Genomic DNA, 17,803 nt, shown 5'->3' with positions numbered 1-17,803 from the left:
GGCATTTTGCGGGCTAAAACTAATGAATAATGCAGAGGTGCTTAGTAGGCATGAAAATGCAGATTTGAAGTAATCAGTTAGCTGCTGGTGTGATTTTGTCCGAGCATCCTATGAATTTCATAAATGTGTGATAGACTCTGCAGACTGCTTCACAATAGTTCGCACAAATTAAGCTCGAAGCAGTGCAGCATTTTTGTCCAAGATATAAGTGAAAGTGTGGGTATTATTTGTGGGTATTATTCCAAATCTAATGCCACGCCTATGCAGTGACTCTCAAAATAGAACCAAGGGAGCCCAAAGATTGGCTCGCATCTCGTGGTCGTGCGGTAGCGTTCTCGCTTCCCACGCCCAGGTTCCCGGGTTCGATTCCCAGCGGAGTCAGGGATTTTCTCTGCCTCGGGAATGGATGTGTGAGATGTCCTTAGGTTAGTTATGTTTAAGTAGTTCTAAGTTCTAGGGGACTGATGACAATTGATGTTAAGTCTCATAGTGCTCAGAGCCATTTTTGAACCCAAAGATTGACCTTCACGAATCCGTATTCAACTACCAAGGTACTGAATTAATGAATAACCGCTCCTGTTGCTAATATCTTCTTTGCTTTGGTCTACGACCGGCTTCTCGGCTTTTATATCGAAGCCATTTCAGATACGTTAGAAAATGAAACCATTTTAGATCCACTGGAAAATGAAGCAACTTTCAAAACCATTAAACAATGCATTTAATATAAAAGTGGAAACCGGTACTGGATTGGAATAAAGAACCTTTTAGCAACTGGAGCGATTATTCATTAATTCAGCACACAATTGCGGTGCAGCCGCGCTCTCCAAACACGAAGAAAATAATACAAAGGTAATAATTTTTTCACTGTATGGCACTATAGCCGTCTGTTGAAATATAACGTACATTTTCCACCTCAGCTGTTGTTTACGGGTATGAACTTTGCTTAATCAAGCACAATTAGCCAGTTTATTACATGTTGACATGCGCCCTACACACCTGAGAATGGTGTGTAATGCCGAATTTGTCCAATTTTATCTAATTAAATAGAGTAAACATGTGCGGACAACATCCTAGATGGAACCTGTACAATGTCTTTCATTACCAATGGTATTAGCGCAGTTAATGAAGGATACCTTATGGTATTACATAGTGTTGTTAGTGAGAGATACCTTATGGTAACGCAGGGCACACTTGGTAAGAGATATCTTGCGGTGTTAAAGAGCAGCTGCAGGTATCAGCTTCATATGCCCCTGGAATCTTGGTCTGGTAGTGTTACTATAAGCCAAATCCGCCAATTCCAGCAGTTGTTCTATCTACAATATGTTCTATCTTCCCCATCTCTCTCCATCCTGAAAGTATTGCTTGTGGCCATCTACACTTTTAACGTGCCACGGATGGCTACAGTTTCAATAATAATAACAATAAAATTTATAAAATGTTTAATATAATTAAAAATGTTTAATATAATTACATCAGTAATTAGACATCGATTTTGCACCACACCCAAGGAATCGCTCTTGACAGAAATATGGCGTTTTAAAAGCATATGTCAGAAAGTTTGAAAAAAACATGTCACACAATAAATAGTAAACGAAATGAATTTTCATTGCGTAGCGTTTTGTGCGCTGATATCTGATATTTGAAAGCGGGAGACGAGGTACTGGCGAAAGCAAAGCTGTGAGCACGGGTCGTGGGTGCCCTGGAAGCTCAATTGGTAATTCGCTCGAAAAAGCAAAGATCACGGGTTCGAGTCCCGGTGTGCCCCATAGTTTTAATCTGCCAGGAAGTTTCAGTACTAAACGGCCAGTAATTTGACAGCTTTATAATCTACGTGGTATAAAGTTGACGTATTTGACTTAGCACTACAACCATGAACACAGTTCTGAAGATTTTGGATATGTGAGCGTGTGAACGAGGGCAGGCCGTTTATTTTAGTTAGTTTGGGAAGTAGCTTTTTCTTTCTTCTTCTCTCTCTCTCTCTCTCTCTCTCTCTCTCTCTCTCTCTCTCTCTCTCTCTCTCTCTCTCTGTCTTCGCTTACTCAACATCCTTTGGTTCATCAGTTCTACCTGTGGGCTTACAAACAGGGTCGAATTTGTTGTTGATAGCATATACGGATGGTCTTGGAATGGGTCGCTAGGATTTTTTTACGAAATTTATTGGCCTTCAGTGGGTGCCCCCTCAGCCATCTCAATAGTGATGTCAGTTACGACGATAAGAACATAAGGATAACACAACAACCAGTCTCCGAGCGAAGAAAATCTCCGACACGGCTGGGAATCGAACCCGGACCCCTTCGCTTAGCAACCAGCAAACTGGTCTCGCAGCTACGGAGGCAGTCCTCCTGGATGTTAAGCCGATACACGCGGGCAGGCCCCCAGACAAGCACATGAAAAGTGTCGTGTGTTAAATGTAGTTTATAATTCATAGAATTCGTTGCCATTTCGACACTCGATTTTCATGGCACTCTCTTCTCCGAAAGAATTTGGAAAGCGATATGCTCGTATGTAAGAATATAAACTCTTCTGCTCAAGTATGTGTTGCATCCCCCTCTCCCCCACTTCTGGATCCACGCCTGGTCTCCAGTGGAACGTGGATAATTTTATTTATTTATTTATTTTTGGCCTTCAGCATAGATACTCCATTTAGTCATCTACAGTTACACTATTTAGCGTTCAACAGGTATACTACTCATCCATCAACAATTACAAACACGAATAGATGTTTTCCGAAAATATATAAACGTAGAAATTACAGAAAATAACAAGACACTATTTCTTCACTATTAGCAAAAACAGGAAGCTTCTGAATTTCTCAATATAAAAGTAGTAATTAATTTTTTCTTCACAAAAAAATTTTACCAATAGGTTTGTACAGTCATAGATCTTTGAGTTACTATAATGATAATTCCAAAACGCTACCTGCAAATTAAAATTTTGTTAGTTAATCACTGAAATGGGTATTACACCTTCTGTGGGTCCGTGATAAAATTTTAAAATTGCCGACTAAATCAAGTCTTATTAGACATTAAGGAACGCGTTGTCATTCTGTTGTAGAAGATCAATAATGCTTGTAGGGAGTGATACTCTTATCTTTCTCATTTCTGCGGGAAATTGTTCTGTATGTTGCTAGAACTAGCGGCAAGCGAAGATTATACCATTAAGCCTGGAATAGTCGCACTCTAATTATATTCCACATCTCCTCCTAAACTACCGTACCGATTTGAATCAAACATAGTACACGTATCATTTACTGTCTGGCAAGAATTACTGTGGGGGTAAGAACCACCCATCTATCAAAGGGGAGGTGGTGGGTGTGAAAAAGCAGTGTAACCCATGACGCGTGAATACCAACACTTCAGTCAGCCAGCATTTGAGAATGAGATGACTTTTAGACTTACAACAAACTACGCACATAATTTCAAACCTTTACGAAACTTTTTCTTGCTGACAACCCCCAAAATATGTTGAAAGGAAAAAGTTTATCGCTTATTACATTTTCGCCGTTCATGCAGTAAAACTGCCGCTTGAAGCATAAAACTGCCGCTTGAAGCATAAAACTATCGCATGAAGCATGGTGTTTTAATTTATTACTTCTTCACTGCTAATTGTATCCGTGACATTTTGCAGATAGCATCATTCAAGTATAGCACTAAATGCACCATAAAACTTACGTCACTGTACGACACTTACTTGAGGAGATATGGCGAGATAAACAATGAGATGCATTAAACACTATGACATCACGCAAGACGTTTAAATTTATTACTTGGTTGCTTCTAACTCTATTCGCAACACATTTCGCAGACAGTATCCACTTATGTTGTTAACGTACCTACAAAACTGTGTGTCGCACAAAAATATATCATTGTAAGATACAGAGTTTAGGAGATATGAAGTCGAATAATGAGATGCGTAAAAAGTGCGGCACCATGTATGACGTTTTAATTTATTACTACCTTTGTACTAATTCTATTCAGAACACATTTTGGAGACTGTAGTCTCAAATAATACTGGATGTACCTGCAAAATTGTATCACTGTACGGCACAGAGTTCAGGAGATACAAATAATTGCAGGGCGAAATTTATTAGACGTACAAGTGATCTATATATGCAAATACGTGTGAAATATGTTAAATACACTACTGACCATTAGAACTGCTACACCAAGATGAAATTCAGATGATAAACGTGTATTAATTGGACAAATATACTATACTAGAACTGACATGTGATTACATTTTCACGCAATTTGGGTGCATAGATCCTGAGAAATCAGTACCCAGAACAACCACCTCTAGCAGTAATAACGGCCTTGATACGCCTGGGCATTGAGTGAAACACAACTTGGATGGTGTGTACAGGTACAGCTGCCCATGCAGCTTCAACACCATACCGCAGTTCATCAAGAGTAGTGACTGGGGTATTGTGACGAGCCAGTTGCTCGGCCGCCTTTGACCAGACGTTTCCAGTGGGTGAGAGATCTGGAGAATGTGCTGACCAGGGCAGCAGTCGAACATTTTCTGTATCCAGAAAGGCCCGTACAGGACCTGCAACATGCGGTCATGCATTACCCTGCTGAAATGTAGGGTTTCGCAGGGATCGAATGAAGGGTAGAGCCACGGGTTGTAACGTCCTCTGTTCAAAGTGCCGTCAATGCGAAGAAGAGGCGACCGAGACGTGTAACCAATGGCACCCCATACCATCACGCCCGGTGATTCGCCGGTATGGCGATGACGAATACACGCTTCCAATGTGCATTCACGGCGATGTCGCCAAACACGGATGTGACCATCATGATGCTGTAAACAGAACCTGGATTCATGACGTTTTGCCATTCTCGCACCCAGGTTTGTCGTTGAGTACACCATCGCAGGCGCTCCGGTCTGTGATGCAGCGTCAAGGGTAACCGCAGCCATGGTCTGCGAGCTGATAGTCCATGCTGCTGCAAACGTCGTCGAACTGTTCGTGCACGGGTTGTTGTATTGCAAACGTCTCCATCTGCTGACTCAGGGATCGAGACCTGGCTGAACGATCCGTTACAGCCATGCGGATAAGATGCCTGTTATCTCGACTGTTAGTGATACGGGGCCGTTGGGATCCAGCACGGCGTTCCGTATTACCCTCCTGAACCCACCGATTCCATAGTCTGCTAACAGTCAGAGCCAACGCGAGCAGCAATGTCGCGATACGATAAACCGCAATCTCGATAGGCTACAATCCGACCTTTATGAAAGTCGGAAGCGTGATGGTACGCATTTCTCCTCATTACACGAGGCACACAACAACGTTTCACCAGGCCGCGCCGGTCAACTGCTGCTTATGTATGAGAAATCGGTTGGAAACTTTCCTCTTGTGAGCACGTTTTAGGTGTCGTCACTGACGCCAACCTTGTGTGAATGCTCTGAAAAGCTAATCATTTGCATATCACAGCATCTTCTTCTTGTCGGTTAAATTTCGGGTCTGTAGCACGTCATCTTCGTGGTGTAGCAATTTTAATGGCTAGTTGACATGTGCGTATGCCGGCAAAGCCACGTGTAAGAAGCTCTTCCTAATCCCTGGAACGATTTCAGCCAAATTTGGTATACATATTAGTTACAATTTGGAAAGAAATGCTGTGGAGGTAAGAGCCACCTGCGTCGTATTGGGGTGAGTGTAACAACGTGGGGAGAGAAAGGAGGAGGAGGAGTTGGACAGAGTAGGAGAGAAACGCAGACAGGAGGAGTAGGAGTGGGAGATAGACAGAGAGAGAGGATGGGGAAGAGGAGAAGATGGACAGAGAAGGGAAAGAGGATATGGACAGAGGCAGAGGGAGAAAGAGATAGAGAGGGAGGAGGAGATCAACAGATAGGGAAGGAAATGGACAGGAGACGGACATAGAAAGGAAAAGGGAGGAGATGAACAGCTCGATGGGTGGAGGAGATGGGGAAGGAGGAGATGGATAGAGAGTGAGGGAAGGAAGAGAGTGACAGAGGAGGGGAGGAGGAGATGGACAGAGTGGAGAAGGAACAGATGGACGGAATGGAGGAGCAGATTGACAGGGTGAGGGGGAAGAAGGACAGAGAGTGGGAATGAAGGAGATGGACAGAGAGCAGGGGAAGGGGGAGATGCACAAAGAAAGAGGAAAGGAAAAGCTCGACTATCAGAAGGCTGGAGTAAATACATGTCCGGGCAACGCCAAGTACTCAGCTAGTGTTCTTTAGAAAATTGTGAAACTTACTTATTGGACGCCCCACGTATCTCCAACATCCCAATTATTGCTATCAAAATGCCTCGTAGAAAAAAACTGCTGTTTAGACAGGTACTTTTTATCTCCATAACGGACGAGATAAATTTAATCCTAACCAGGTGCGACGCGAGACGAGTAATTGTGGCGACAGTGGGGGAAATTGAGTTGCTAAGTGTCTTACATTGGAGAATCCGGCGAAGAGCCCCTTGCGACGCCTGTGGGCCGACGCCTGCGCGTGCTGCGCCGTTGTAATTTGGGCAGCAGCGGCAGACGGCGGCCCATCACGGCCAGCCATTCAGCCGGCATGATTGCCGCCCGGCTCGACGAAACACCGGGAGGGAGCTGCGCGGTCCGCAGCCTACGGCCTGCAGCCCAGCACAGCCCAGTCCGGCGCCGGGATTGGATTTTTTCTCTCTCGCACTCTCGCTGCGAATGATTAGCCGTGCGCGCACACAGCCAGGATTGCAGTTACTGAAAGGAAATTGTCCCCCGGGCCCGCTCTGCGCTGCTGCTGCGACTGATAAATCCCGAGCGCCCGCCGGCTCTGCGCCTCCCGGCTCCGACACTTCAAAAGAAGAGCTTCCGGTTAATAAATCCGATTCAGATTGAGGTGTGGTAATTATTTTTCTTTGTCGCGCCGCCGTGGACTCGCCTTTTCCCCGTCCGACGGGTTGTTCTCGCCTCTGGCACTGAACGGGACACGCCGGGAGAGCAGACCAACTCTCTCTCCCACCTTTTTTAAATTTTTTTTTATAAAAAAGGACCGCAGCTCTTTGCTTTCATTCTCGCTTTGCGGAGAGCTCCGCGCCCCGTGTTTGCACAGTTGTCGCGCTGCACAGATGCGCTACTGGTTCGACCGTGCGAGTGTGTGTCCGTTACCAGTCGAGAGCGGGCGACAAAACGAGCCAAACTACCGAGGTCGAACGCTTCCAACTACCTTGTGAATGAAAATGAAACAGTAATAGTACAGCAAATTACGTTAGTTTCCACTGAACATTATAGTAAAAGGTTCAGCAATTGAAAACTGATATTTTCTTAAAGATTTACTTGCTTGTGTGGTTGAAGAGACATTAATGGCGATTGACTAAATTTGCTGAGCACGAATATCATCGCATCAGCTGTGTTTTGTATGGATATACTACCTATTAGTGGCATACACAATTTGTGCCGGACCGGGACTCGAACCCCACTTTGCCGCTTCTCGTAAGTGCTCAGCGATCCGTGTACGCCTCTGGACCAAGCTAAACTTCCACATTCTCAAATGGCGCTAAACACTATGGGACTTAACATCTGAGATCATCAGTCCTTTAGACTTAGAACTACTTAAACCTAACTAGCTTAAGGACATGACACACATCCATGCCTGAGGCAGGATTCGAACCTGCGACCTTAGCAGCACCGCAGTTCCGGACTGAAGCGCCTAGAACATCTCAGCGACAGTGTCCGGCTCCCTATACATTCTCCTACATTCATGGATCTCGAGTCCTCATAGACTTGTTCTCACTGGCGCGAAATACAGAGTAGAATTGTGAGAAATAGGTAATGAATGGTATAGGGATGTAGACAGTGTGAGAAATGGAAATTTGTATCGGAAACCAATTTTGACCTTGATATCGTCCGTGTTTATGTCCCGTCCTGTGTCCTACTCAAGAAGCTTTTCATGAAGTCCTGTATCCTACCCAAGAAGCATTTCGTCCATGTTTACGTCATGTCCTGTGTCCGCCCAAGAACCAGTTCCTCTGTGTGTCCTACCCAAGAAGCATTTTGTCCGTGTTTACGTCATGTCCTGTGTCCTACTCAAGAAGCATGTGTTTGTGTTTACGTCCAAGAAGTATTTCATCCGTGGTTACGTCATGTTCTGCACCCTACCTGAGAAGCATTTCGTCCGTTTTTACGCCATGTCTTGTGTCGTACACAAGAAACATTTCGTCCGTGTTTACATCGTGTCCTCGCCAACGGCACTGCCGCACTGCTAACACCGATTCCCGTTAGATCAGCGAAGTAGGCCTGGGCCAGCACTTGGATTGGTAACCATCTGGTCTGCGAACACTGTTGGCAAGCGGAGTGCACTCAGCCCTTGTGAGGCAAAGTGAGGAGCTACGTGACTGAGAAGTAGCGGCTGCGGTCTCGTCATCTGACTTACGGCCGAGAGAGCGGTGTGGTGACCACATACCCCTCCATATCCATTGACGCCTGTGGCCTGAGGATGACACGGCGGGCGGTCGGTGCCGTTGGGTCTTCCGAGGCCTGTTCGGACGGCGTTTAGTTTTTAGTTTTACATTATGTCCTATGTCTCACCCAAAGAAGCAAAAAGCATTTCGTCATATTTACGTCATATCCCCTGTCGGACCCAAGAAGCATTTCCGGACTACATGTTAATCTGGTAGTGAGGGTAGAAATAAAAAGAAATCCAGTAAACAAATTATTCACTGGCTCACATAAATCAAATTTTATATAAAAAAACTAAAAATTATGTCGGTATAAACACAAAAATTTACAACTTAATAAGGGAGTAATATCACAATTTCTTAAATCTTTCACCTTTAATCTAGGGGTATTACATCGATGTTACGAGAAGATTAGAGGTGGAGAAACTTTACCGTTTTTTGATCTGGACGCTTGTTGCTTGGCAATAGAAGCAAAACGCTGACAATTTGTCTAGGGCTCCAGCTAGTTTGGTACTAAGACCTGACACATCTTCCCTCTCATGAAGCGGCATTAGCCCTTAGATAGTGAGCTGGTACTGCCTGCAGTATGCACTCATTTCCATAGTGACTGATGACACAGATAGTTCATAATATAATGTATTAGTTGTAGATTCTGTGTGGAACGAGCTTCCTTGTGTCAAATCATGAATCTGACAATCCAGTGTAAGTGAGAATCATTCAGATAATTTGTTAAAAATGACAAGAAAGTATCAAGTGAATTTAGCACGATAATTGCCAAACATATTTTGCAGTGTAACAAATTCTCAATTAGACAACTTACAGGAAGATAACGATTGCTCAGCCGATGTGTTCGTTGAGCAGGCTGGCAGAGAAAGCTCGCGCATCGAATACCCTGCTTCGTCAGCTGCTACTGTATTGACTAGAAGCTGAGATATCTGAAATATAGCCAATGATGTTCGAAATTCTGAGAAAAATAGGGATAAGCTATACAGAGAGAATGGTAATATACGAGGGTTGGAACTTAAATAGTGGCAATTATTTATTCACAACAGATACAAAAGAGTTAGATGTTTGCACCTGTTACTGTCTTTCAAAGTAGTCACCAGCGTTTTTCTCTTCAGTATCTGTCACAGATACATCTGTTTTTCTGTCTTAAGCGTAATTCATACTAAAGAGTTTCTTCAGTGGTACAGTTTCACTTTTTAGCGTCACCAGATGCAATTAACGTTAAGAGTCAATAACATTCTCTTTAATATTACACACTTAAAAAAAGTATTTCTTAAGAATCTTGCCATTGGCATCACCGCTAAGAAATACCCACAAAGTAATTTCATAAGCTACGAGTAACATATGGTTTCAAAGCAGAAAAGCGAACTGTGGAAGGAAATCTTACACAATAACTGAAAAATAGGACTCAAAAAGTCACGAAGAAAATGAAAGCAAGGAACACAAAATGCTCACGGTAATGTCTCTAATATGTCATCCTTAAACAAAACTGTCATTCAGTTTTCTCCTTTCATGTTATCACAGACTGTAATTCAGCTTGCCCTGCACTCATTCATTTGCTCCATTTTCTACATGGCTTTTTGGGTCCTGGTTTCCGGCAACTTTTCAAAATTTCCTTGCAAAAGTTTGTTTTCCTGATTTGAAACTACGTATTACTCGTAGCTTACGTTGTGGGTGTTTGCAATTGGTAATCAATATTATGTTGTTCTTTCATTTATATTACCATGCGCTAATTGTACTTGTAGTAATCTGCGTGACAATGTGCAAAAACGAAACCACGAGCTCATGCACAAATTAAATTTTAAAGAAAATTTTTCCTGAAATAGTATATTACACACTTCAATAATCTTCACACCACAATGCTTCATAAGAATATGTCACAATGGTCGCACCTACGCAATTATGTGAGCGAGGTGGCGCAGTGGTTAGCACACTGGACTCGCATTCGGGAGGACGACGGTTCAATCCCGTCTCCGGCCATCCTGATTTAGGTTTTCCGTGATTTCCCTAAATCGTTTCAGGCAAATGCCGGGATGGTTCCTTTGAAAGGGCACGGCCGATTTCCTTCCCAATCCTTCCCTAACCCGAGCTTGCGCTCCGTCTCTAATGACCTCGTTGTCGACGGGACGTTAAACACTAACCACCACCACCACCACCACGCAATTATGTGAGACAAAATGCTAACAAAAAAAATAAATAAGTAGAAGAATGCGCTCGATATATCGGCTTTACTTTTACACAGAGCCAGGTTCACCACTAGACCACAAATACATACAACACAAAAGCAGCTCAAGTGGAAAGCAACACTTTCTGCAGGGAATGTCCACATCCTACCGTGTTGCCATTTCGTACAGATGATCGTTGTGTTATTTTATTTCAGTAATTACAAAGTCAAGTCGAAAGTAAACATTGGGTAGCCAAACAGCTGATGATTGGCAGCTCAGGCGAACCAGGAAGTGAATGTTTTGAACAGGCCATAATCCTCCTTCAGGGAGTCACAATTCCTATCCATTGTTGAGAATCCTTCGTTATGGCAGAATCATGCGCCAGTCAGATCTGCAGTTCGGTGATGTGTCGGAATGATTCTAGCTTCTTATGCTTAAGGTCTAAGTTCGATTCACACATCTGGCAACTATTTTCAGAAAGCACGAACAGACCCCCTTCACCTCTAGTAACTTAAAGTAAACAACTAAACAACGTAGTGTTAAACCGTGATTTAAATTCCGCTGGTGAAGAAGAATTCAATAATTAGCGCCTCTTCCTGTGGAATCAACAACGGCGATATGAGTGAGGTGTGGTTTCCAGTGATCACAGAACGTGTCGCCGCTTTATATCCAGTTCAGGCATGCGAACATCTCACTACTGATGAAATAAACAAATATTTCATGTTTGTTCCTGGCTGGAAGAAGACAGTAATAGGTTCGAATCCCAATAAGCCAAAAATATTTTGTGGCGTCATTTTGGTTTTGTCATCCGATTGCTGGTGAAAAATTCGGTATCTATCATCTGGGAGTCGTTAGCTACACTTCGATTAGGTGTGTGTTAAAACATCCGTCTAACACGACCTTTGCATCAAGTCAGTTCAAGTTTAAATATGCGCGCACTTTGTTATTTGTGATTCTGATTCAAATCATATTTAAGACCTTTCATGATTAATTAACAGGAAAATGGTTGCTGGGTGGGAATCCAGCAATCATTCCAGCAGGAGTCCTGGTCCAGTACAAAAATCTCTTCTTGTAATTTCAAGTTGAAACTTGCTGTTTGACATTTCATTTATTACAACAGATGTGAGTTTATAAGCGCTTCATTTGGACTGATAGCCATACACTGCATTGTTCTCTATTGGTCTCTGGTAGTGCCGGTTTTCAATAGTCGAACGACTGTAACGAAGAGAGAGTGTAGAAGACCTGCAAGACGGTTATGTTATGCGGGTTGCATACAAATCAGGCGGGACATAATTCAGGTCCTTCGAATAGTTTTGAGCACGATAGTACATAAGATGAGTTGTCAAATTAACTAAACGGTTAGGAGGATGCACATACCCAAGGTGCCCAGCAGTCATGGTCAGTATTCAGGGCTGTGACAGGGACTATCATTGGAAGCAAAAAATTCTGGCAAACATGAGATCTAAAATGCTTACCTTAAGGGCTAAGAGCACTTCCCCATCTTCGCTACTGAGAAAAACATCTCTTGTACTGAACAACTGCTCATGGCTCTAAAGGTATGCGTTTTAGAGCCCATGTTTACTAGATAATTTTTTCTTATTTTGGTCCAAAGCATACAAAGCAAAGAGCTTGCAGTAGAAGAGATTTTTTTCACAATATCGAAGGCGAAAAATTACTGGGAGCTCTTAAAATGTGCATTTTAGAGCCCATATATTTTTTGCCACGAGTACTCATTTCTATCATATTCTTGAGTGTTGACCATTGCTCCTAGGACAGCTTGTATAGTTGACATAAGATGTACGTAGCCTCTCCTCTAACTCAGTGTTGCAGACTCGCGTCCTTTACATGTGCCTTAAAACGAGAAAACAATTTTCTGTAAAGTTATGATTCCCATATTACTGTCATTTTTGGAAAGTGCAAGATACGAACGTTGTGAAACTGAGTATTAACTAACATATGTTTGAAAAGACAGACTTACACAACAGCAAACGAGAAACTTCTTCAAGACGAACATAAAAGAAGGAAAAGCAGGGTTCAAATGTAAAACAACTAGAACCAGTGCAATATGCGTATGTGAGAGGGCGTAACGTAGATCGTTATGCCGACCAATAGTGGCACTGATTTCCGGGCAACGCGATGTTTGCGTTGTTCCTGGTGGCGTCGACGCGCATTTGACAGGGCGGCACACCACCTCACTGTGGGCAGAAGGAATGATTCCAGTGTACGAGGACCCTCGGGATGCAGTTAAGCCGTGACTTAGTGTGCGGGTAGTTTCTAGGAATACTGGGCGCAAAGTTCAGATTTTTGTATGGTTACAATATTTACTGGAAGAAGTTCTCATACATCCCGGTATTTCATACATACTACCTTCAGAATTTGAAAGAGTATTCCGGTACTGTTAAAATCTTTCTCTAAACGCACATACACTATTGACGTAGCTTTGCCTTTCTTGAACCTATATTCTAAAATCAGTATTGCCTCCGGAGCTTAAACTTACCTCCCCCGAGATCGGATTCTGCTAGATTTTCCGTTCTACTCACTAATCGTGTATAATTAATAAGAGAGGTCAAGCGACATCAAACACTCTCAGACCAAAGAACGACGCACCTCGAAGGAATATCCGAATGGACGGAAATCGTTAGATGTTGACCTATAGACAAACAAATGGTTATAATTTCAGAGAAACTGAGTAATTTATTCAAGAGAAAGTACTCCTCTGATCATTATGCAAGCAATTTTCGGCTAGACAACGATGGAGTTGCTGAGAGATATCCTGCCAAATTTTGTCCACCTGGTGCGTTAGACCGTCGAAATCACGAGCCGGTTGGGGGGGGGGGGGGGGGGGGCACTGCCCATAATGCTCCAAACTTTCTCATTTGGGACCAATCTGGCGCTCTTTCTGGCAAAAGTAGTGTTTAGCAAGAACGAAGATAAGCCGTAGAAGTTATTGTCGTGTGCGCAGAATCACTTTCTTGCAGAAATGTAAGCCCAGGATGATGGTTATGAAGGGCAACAGAACGGGGTGTAGAATATTAACGACGCACGGTTGTGCTGTACGGGTGCTGCAGATCGCAACCAAAGGGGTCTTGCTCCGAAAATAAATGGCATACCAGACCGTGATTCCTGGTTGTCGGGCCAGATGGCGGCAAACGGGCTGGCATCCCACCGCTGTCCGGTGCGTCTACAGAGCCGTCCCCGGCCTGAAATCTGCCGGCCGGTGTGGCCGAGCGGTTCTAGGCGCTCCAGTCTGGAACCGCGCGACCGCTACGGTCGCAGGTTCGAATCCTGCCTCGGGCATGGATGTGTGTGATGTTCTTAGGTTAGATAGGTTTAAGTAGTTCTAAGTTCTAGGGAACTGATGACCTTTGAAGTTAAGTCCCTTAGTGCTCAGAGCCAGAGTCTGAAATCTCACTGGGCTTATATTTCAGCAAGATAACACCCACCTGCACACGGCGAGAGTTTCTACTAATTGTCATCGTGCTTGCCAAAGCCTACCTTGGCCCCAACTGAGAACGTTTGGAGTATTATGGTAAGGGCCCTTTATCCAGATTGAGATATTGACGCCCTAGCGCTTCAGTTGGACAGAATTTGGCATTATATACCTCAGCAGGACATCCAACAACTCTGTCAATCAGTGCCAAGTCGAATAACTGCTTGGATCAGGCCAGCGATGGATCAACGCATTACTGACGTGCTCAGTTTGTGGAGCTCTTTCTCCTGAATAAATCATCCTATTTTTTCTGAAATTCTATTGATTCGTTTGTCTGTACTTGTACGTCACATCTGCCGATTTCCGTATTTCCGTCCCATTCGGATCATTCCTTCGTCGTGCGTCGTTTTCTTGTCTTAGAGTGAATTTACTTCTCTTAATAATCGAAATAGTGCAACTTCGGTTCGTGCCACGAATCGCCCTTTGGCGCCACGCAGTAGGTGAAATGGCGCTGCGATAGCTAGCGTGGAGGAATAACCGTGGGGTGCGGCCAGCCAGGTGGCTCGAGTCACGCCCAGCAGTGAATCAGCTGCCGCAGCCACCGTCGCCGATTACTTGCCAGCGCCAGCGCCAGCCACGCCAGCGGCGCGCACCATGAATATGGATGGAGCCACCATCCCGGCCTCCAGCCTCCAGGTTGCCCTCTGCAAAAAGGACCATCGGAACCGTACAGTGCAACAGCGCTGAGCTTCGCGCGCTTGACGGAAGCGCCTAGCGTGTTTGCGGTAACCCCTCGTCGTAATTCCATAACATTGTAAAATCTCATTATCGAATACAGTGTCTGTGACAATGGAATCGTGTTCGTGAGGGGCGACGTTCACATCTCCTGACATATATAATCTGTTGCATTCCTGCCCCTTTTAAATTACTAATTTTTTTTATTCCAGTTATTATTAATTTTTCATAGAGTCTATATGTAGTATCTGCAACAAATACTCGTGCATGACGGCTCTATGGATTGTATTACGGCGCACATATACAAATATCGTTTGAACACCTACGGGAATCACGAATTTGCGAGTAGGAGGTGTAATAGACGAGGAGCGCTGCAATAGAGTGAGCAGTGAGTTCAGAGTTTGGTCGGACGGAGGCGTGTCGGTGTGGCCGAGACTGTTAGGACAACATTTATAGAGAAGCGGAACATCCGGGTTCGGGTCCTGGTCTGGCATAAATTTTCAACTGTCGGCTTTGCAATAATGCAAGGCCCTATGAGGCGGGATTCATGATTTTCCTCCATACTCTTTTCCCTTTCTTCCTCCTCGCCTCCTGTCGTCTATTTCAGAAATATATATACGAGGGCTATTCGGAAAGTAAGGTCCAATAGGTCGCGAAATGGAAACGTCAATGAAAATCCGATGACGCTTTGCACAGATGTGTTGAGCAAGGTTTAGTATGCCCGTCGATCGCGTCACTTCACACTTTTCAGTTCTGAGTAAACAGTAAAGATTGTGGTGTCACCGCCACAAACCACACCTGCTAGGTGGTAGGCTTTAAATCGGCCGCGGTCCGTTAGTATACGTCGGATCTACGTGTCGCCACTATCAGTGATTACAGACCGAGCGCCGCCACACGGCACGTCTAGTCTAGAGGGACTCCCTAGCACTCGCCCCAGTTGTACAGCCGACTTTGCTAGCGATGGTTCACTGTCTATATACGCTCTCATTTGCAGAGACGACAGTTTAGCATAGCCTTCAGGTACATCATTTGCTACCACCTAGCAAGGCGCCATATTCAGTCACTATAATTACTGGACTCACATTCGGGAGGATGTCGGTTCAATCCCGCGTCCACCCATCCTGGTTTTCCGTGATTTCCCTAAATCGATCCAGGCAAATGCCGGGATGGTTCCTTTCAAAGGGCACGGCCGACTTCCTTCCCCATCCTTCCCTAATCCGATGAGACCGGTGACCTCGCTGTTTGGTCTCCTTCCCCAAAACAACCAACCAACCAATAATAATTACTTCAAGAACGTATTGTGAACAGATAATATTGTGAATCATGTACCGTCAAGAGCGCCGTTCATCATTAATGGATTAAAGTTAAGTATCAAACTAATTACGTCCGCTTTCTGAATTCTCATTCCTTGTCATGTTCCAGACGTCACGTCAATATAGTTCTTCCCTCCTCACGCCAGCCTGCGTGAGCTAAAACGCGTGCATTTCGGCCTCAACTCGTAACACGCTGTTGGCTCTTCCGCCAACACAAAAAAGATCGTAGGACGGTGGTGTCTCCCGCCAAATAGGGGTGCACTTTCAGTTGTTTCGCCTGATTTCGCGCAACCACGCATAACGTACCTGTGGTGTATTTCCTTCTTGACAGTTCTCGACCGCACACTGCATGGACAATGAAGAAGCCCCCACAGCGTCTTCGAAGACTAGTGTACGATCACCCGCCATACATCCTGGACTTGGCACCTTGCAATGTTCATCCCTGCCCACATGAACCGCTGGATGTGAAGGCAACGTTTTGGCTCAGACAATGAACTGCATATCAGCGTAGAGAAGTGACGGAAAGCACAGGCGGCTCCCTTCAATGACGAGGGTATTTGAAAGCTGGTATAACGCTACGACAAATGTCTAAGCGACTATGTAGAGAAAAAGCTGGAAGTGGTAGCAAACTGTTGCAAATAACACAGTTTTGATTTTCACTGTGGTTTACATTTTGCCACCGATCGGAACTAACTTTCCAAATAGCCCTCGAGTACAGTAATTAAGCAAAGTTACACTTAAATTTGTTATCCAGATTGTGATTTTGAATGTGCTGATTACATCTGTGAATGTACTTTTCGTGAGAATTCTGCTAATAAACAACACAACTAACGGAACTTAATGCTATTGTTCGTCATGTTTAATATCTAGTGAGCTAATCAATATATTTGGACAAAGTGACATCAGCACTTTGTTGGCGATCGTGTGTATAGAAGTGAAGATTTGGAAGAACTAAAGAGTATGATCCAAGAACTAAAACTTGCCTCCGTAGATATTGGCTTGGAAATGAAGTTAAGCCCAGACAATTAACCATTTATAGTAGAAAGCCAGTCTACAGAAGGTGTTGACGAATTCATCTATCTTGGGCACAACATTAAATTAGGCAAAAACAATCACAAGTTAGAAATTCCTCGCTGAATAGAACTGAGTTGGGCAGCATTTCAGACACTGATGTTTATCCTGAAAAACAAGGATGTCCCAAGTAACCTGAAGGCAAAGGTCTATAATACAAAGAAACTGGTATAGGCGTGCGTATTCAAATACAGCGATATGTAAACAGGCAGAATGCGGAGATAAGGTCGGCAACGCCTTTATAAGACAACAAGTGTCTGGCGTAGATGATAGATCGATTACTGCTGCTACAATAGCAGTTTAGCAAGATTTGAGTGAGTTTGAACGTAGTGTTATAGTTGGCACACGATAGATCGAACACAGCATCTCCGAGGTAGCGATGAAGTGCGGATTTTCCCTTACGGCCATTTCACGAGTGTACCGTGAATACCATGAATCCGGTAAAACATCAATATCCGATATCGTTGCGGCGGGAAAAAGATCCTGAAAGAACGGGACCAAAGACGACGGAAGAGAATCGTTCAACGTGACGGAAGTGCAACACTTCCGCAAATTTCTGCAGGTTTCAGTGCTGCGCCATCAACAAATGTCAGAGTGCGAACCATTCAACAAACCATCACCGATATTGGTTTTCGGAGCCGAAGGCCCACTCGTGTACCCTTGATAACTGCACGACAGAAAGCATTAC

The 17,803-nt window shown here is 44.1% G+C and overlaps 1 protein-coding gene across 1 annotated transcript in view; it reads left to right on the top strand.

Moving 5' to 3' along the window:
- The window catches only part of LOC126336984 (cysteine-rich motor neuron 1 protein-like), a 1,115,002-nt gene that overhangs the window by 948,484 nt on the left and 148,715 nt on the right, over positions 1-17,803 (top strand). The gene's annotated exons all lie outside the window — the stretch shown is intronic.

The sequence above is a fragment of the Schistocerca gregaria genome, chromosome 2 (assembly GCF_023897955.1).
Source record: "Schistocerca gregaria isolate iqSchGreg1 chromosome 2, iqSchGreg1.2, whole genome shotgun sequence".
Lineage (NCBI taxonomy): Eukaryota > Metazoa > Arthropoda > Insecta > Orthoptera > Acrididae > Schistocerca > Schistocerca gregaria.
Note: the sequence above shows the minus strand (reverse complement) of the source record. Positions and strands in the feature narration are given on the sequence as shown.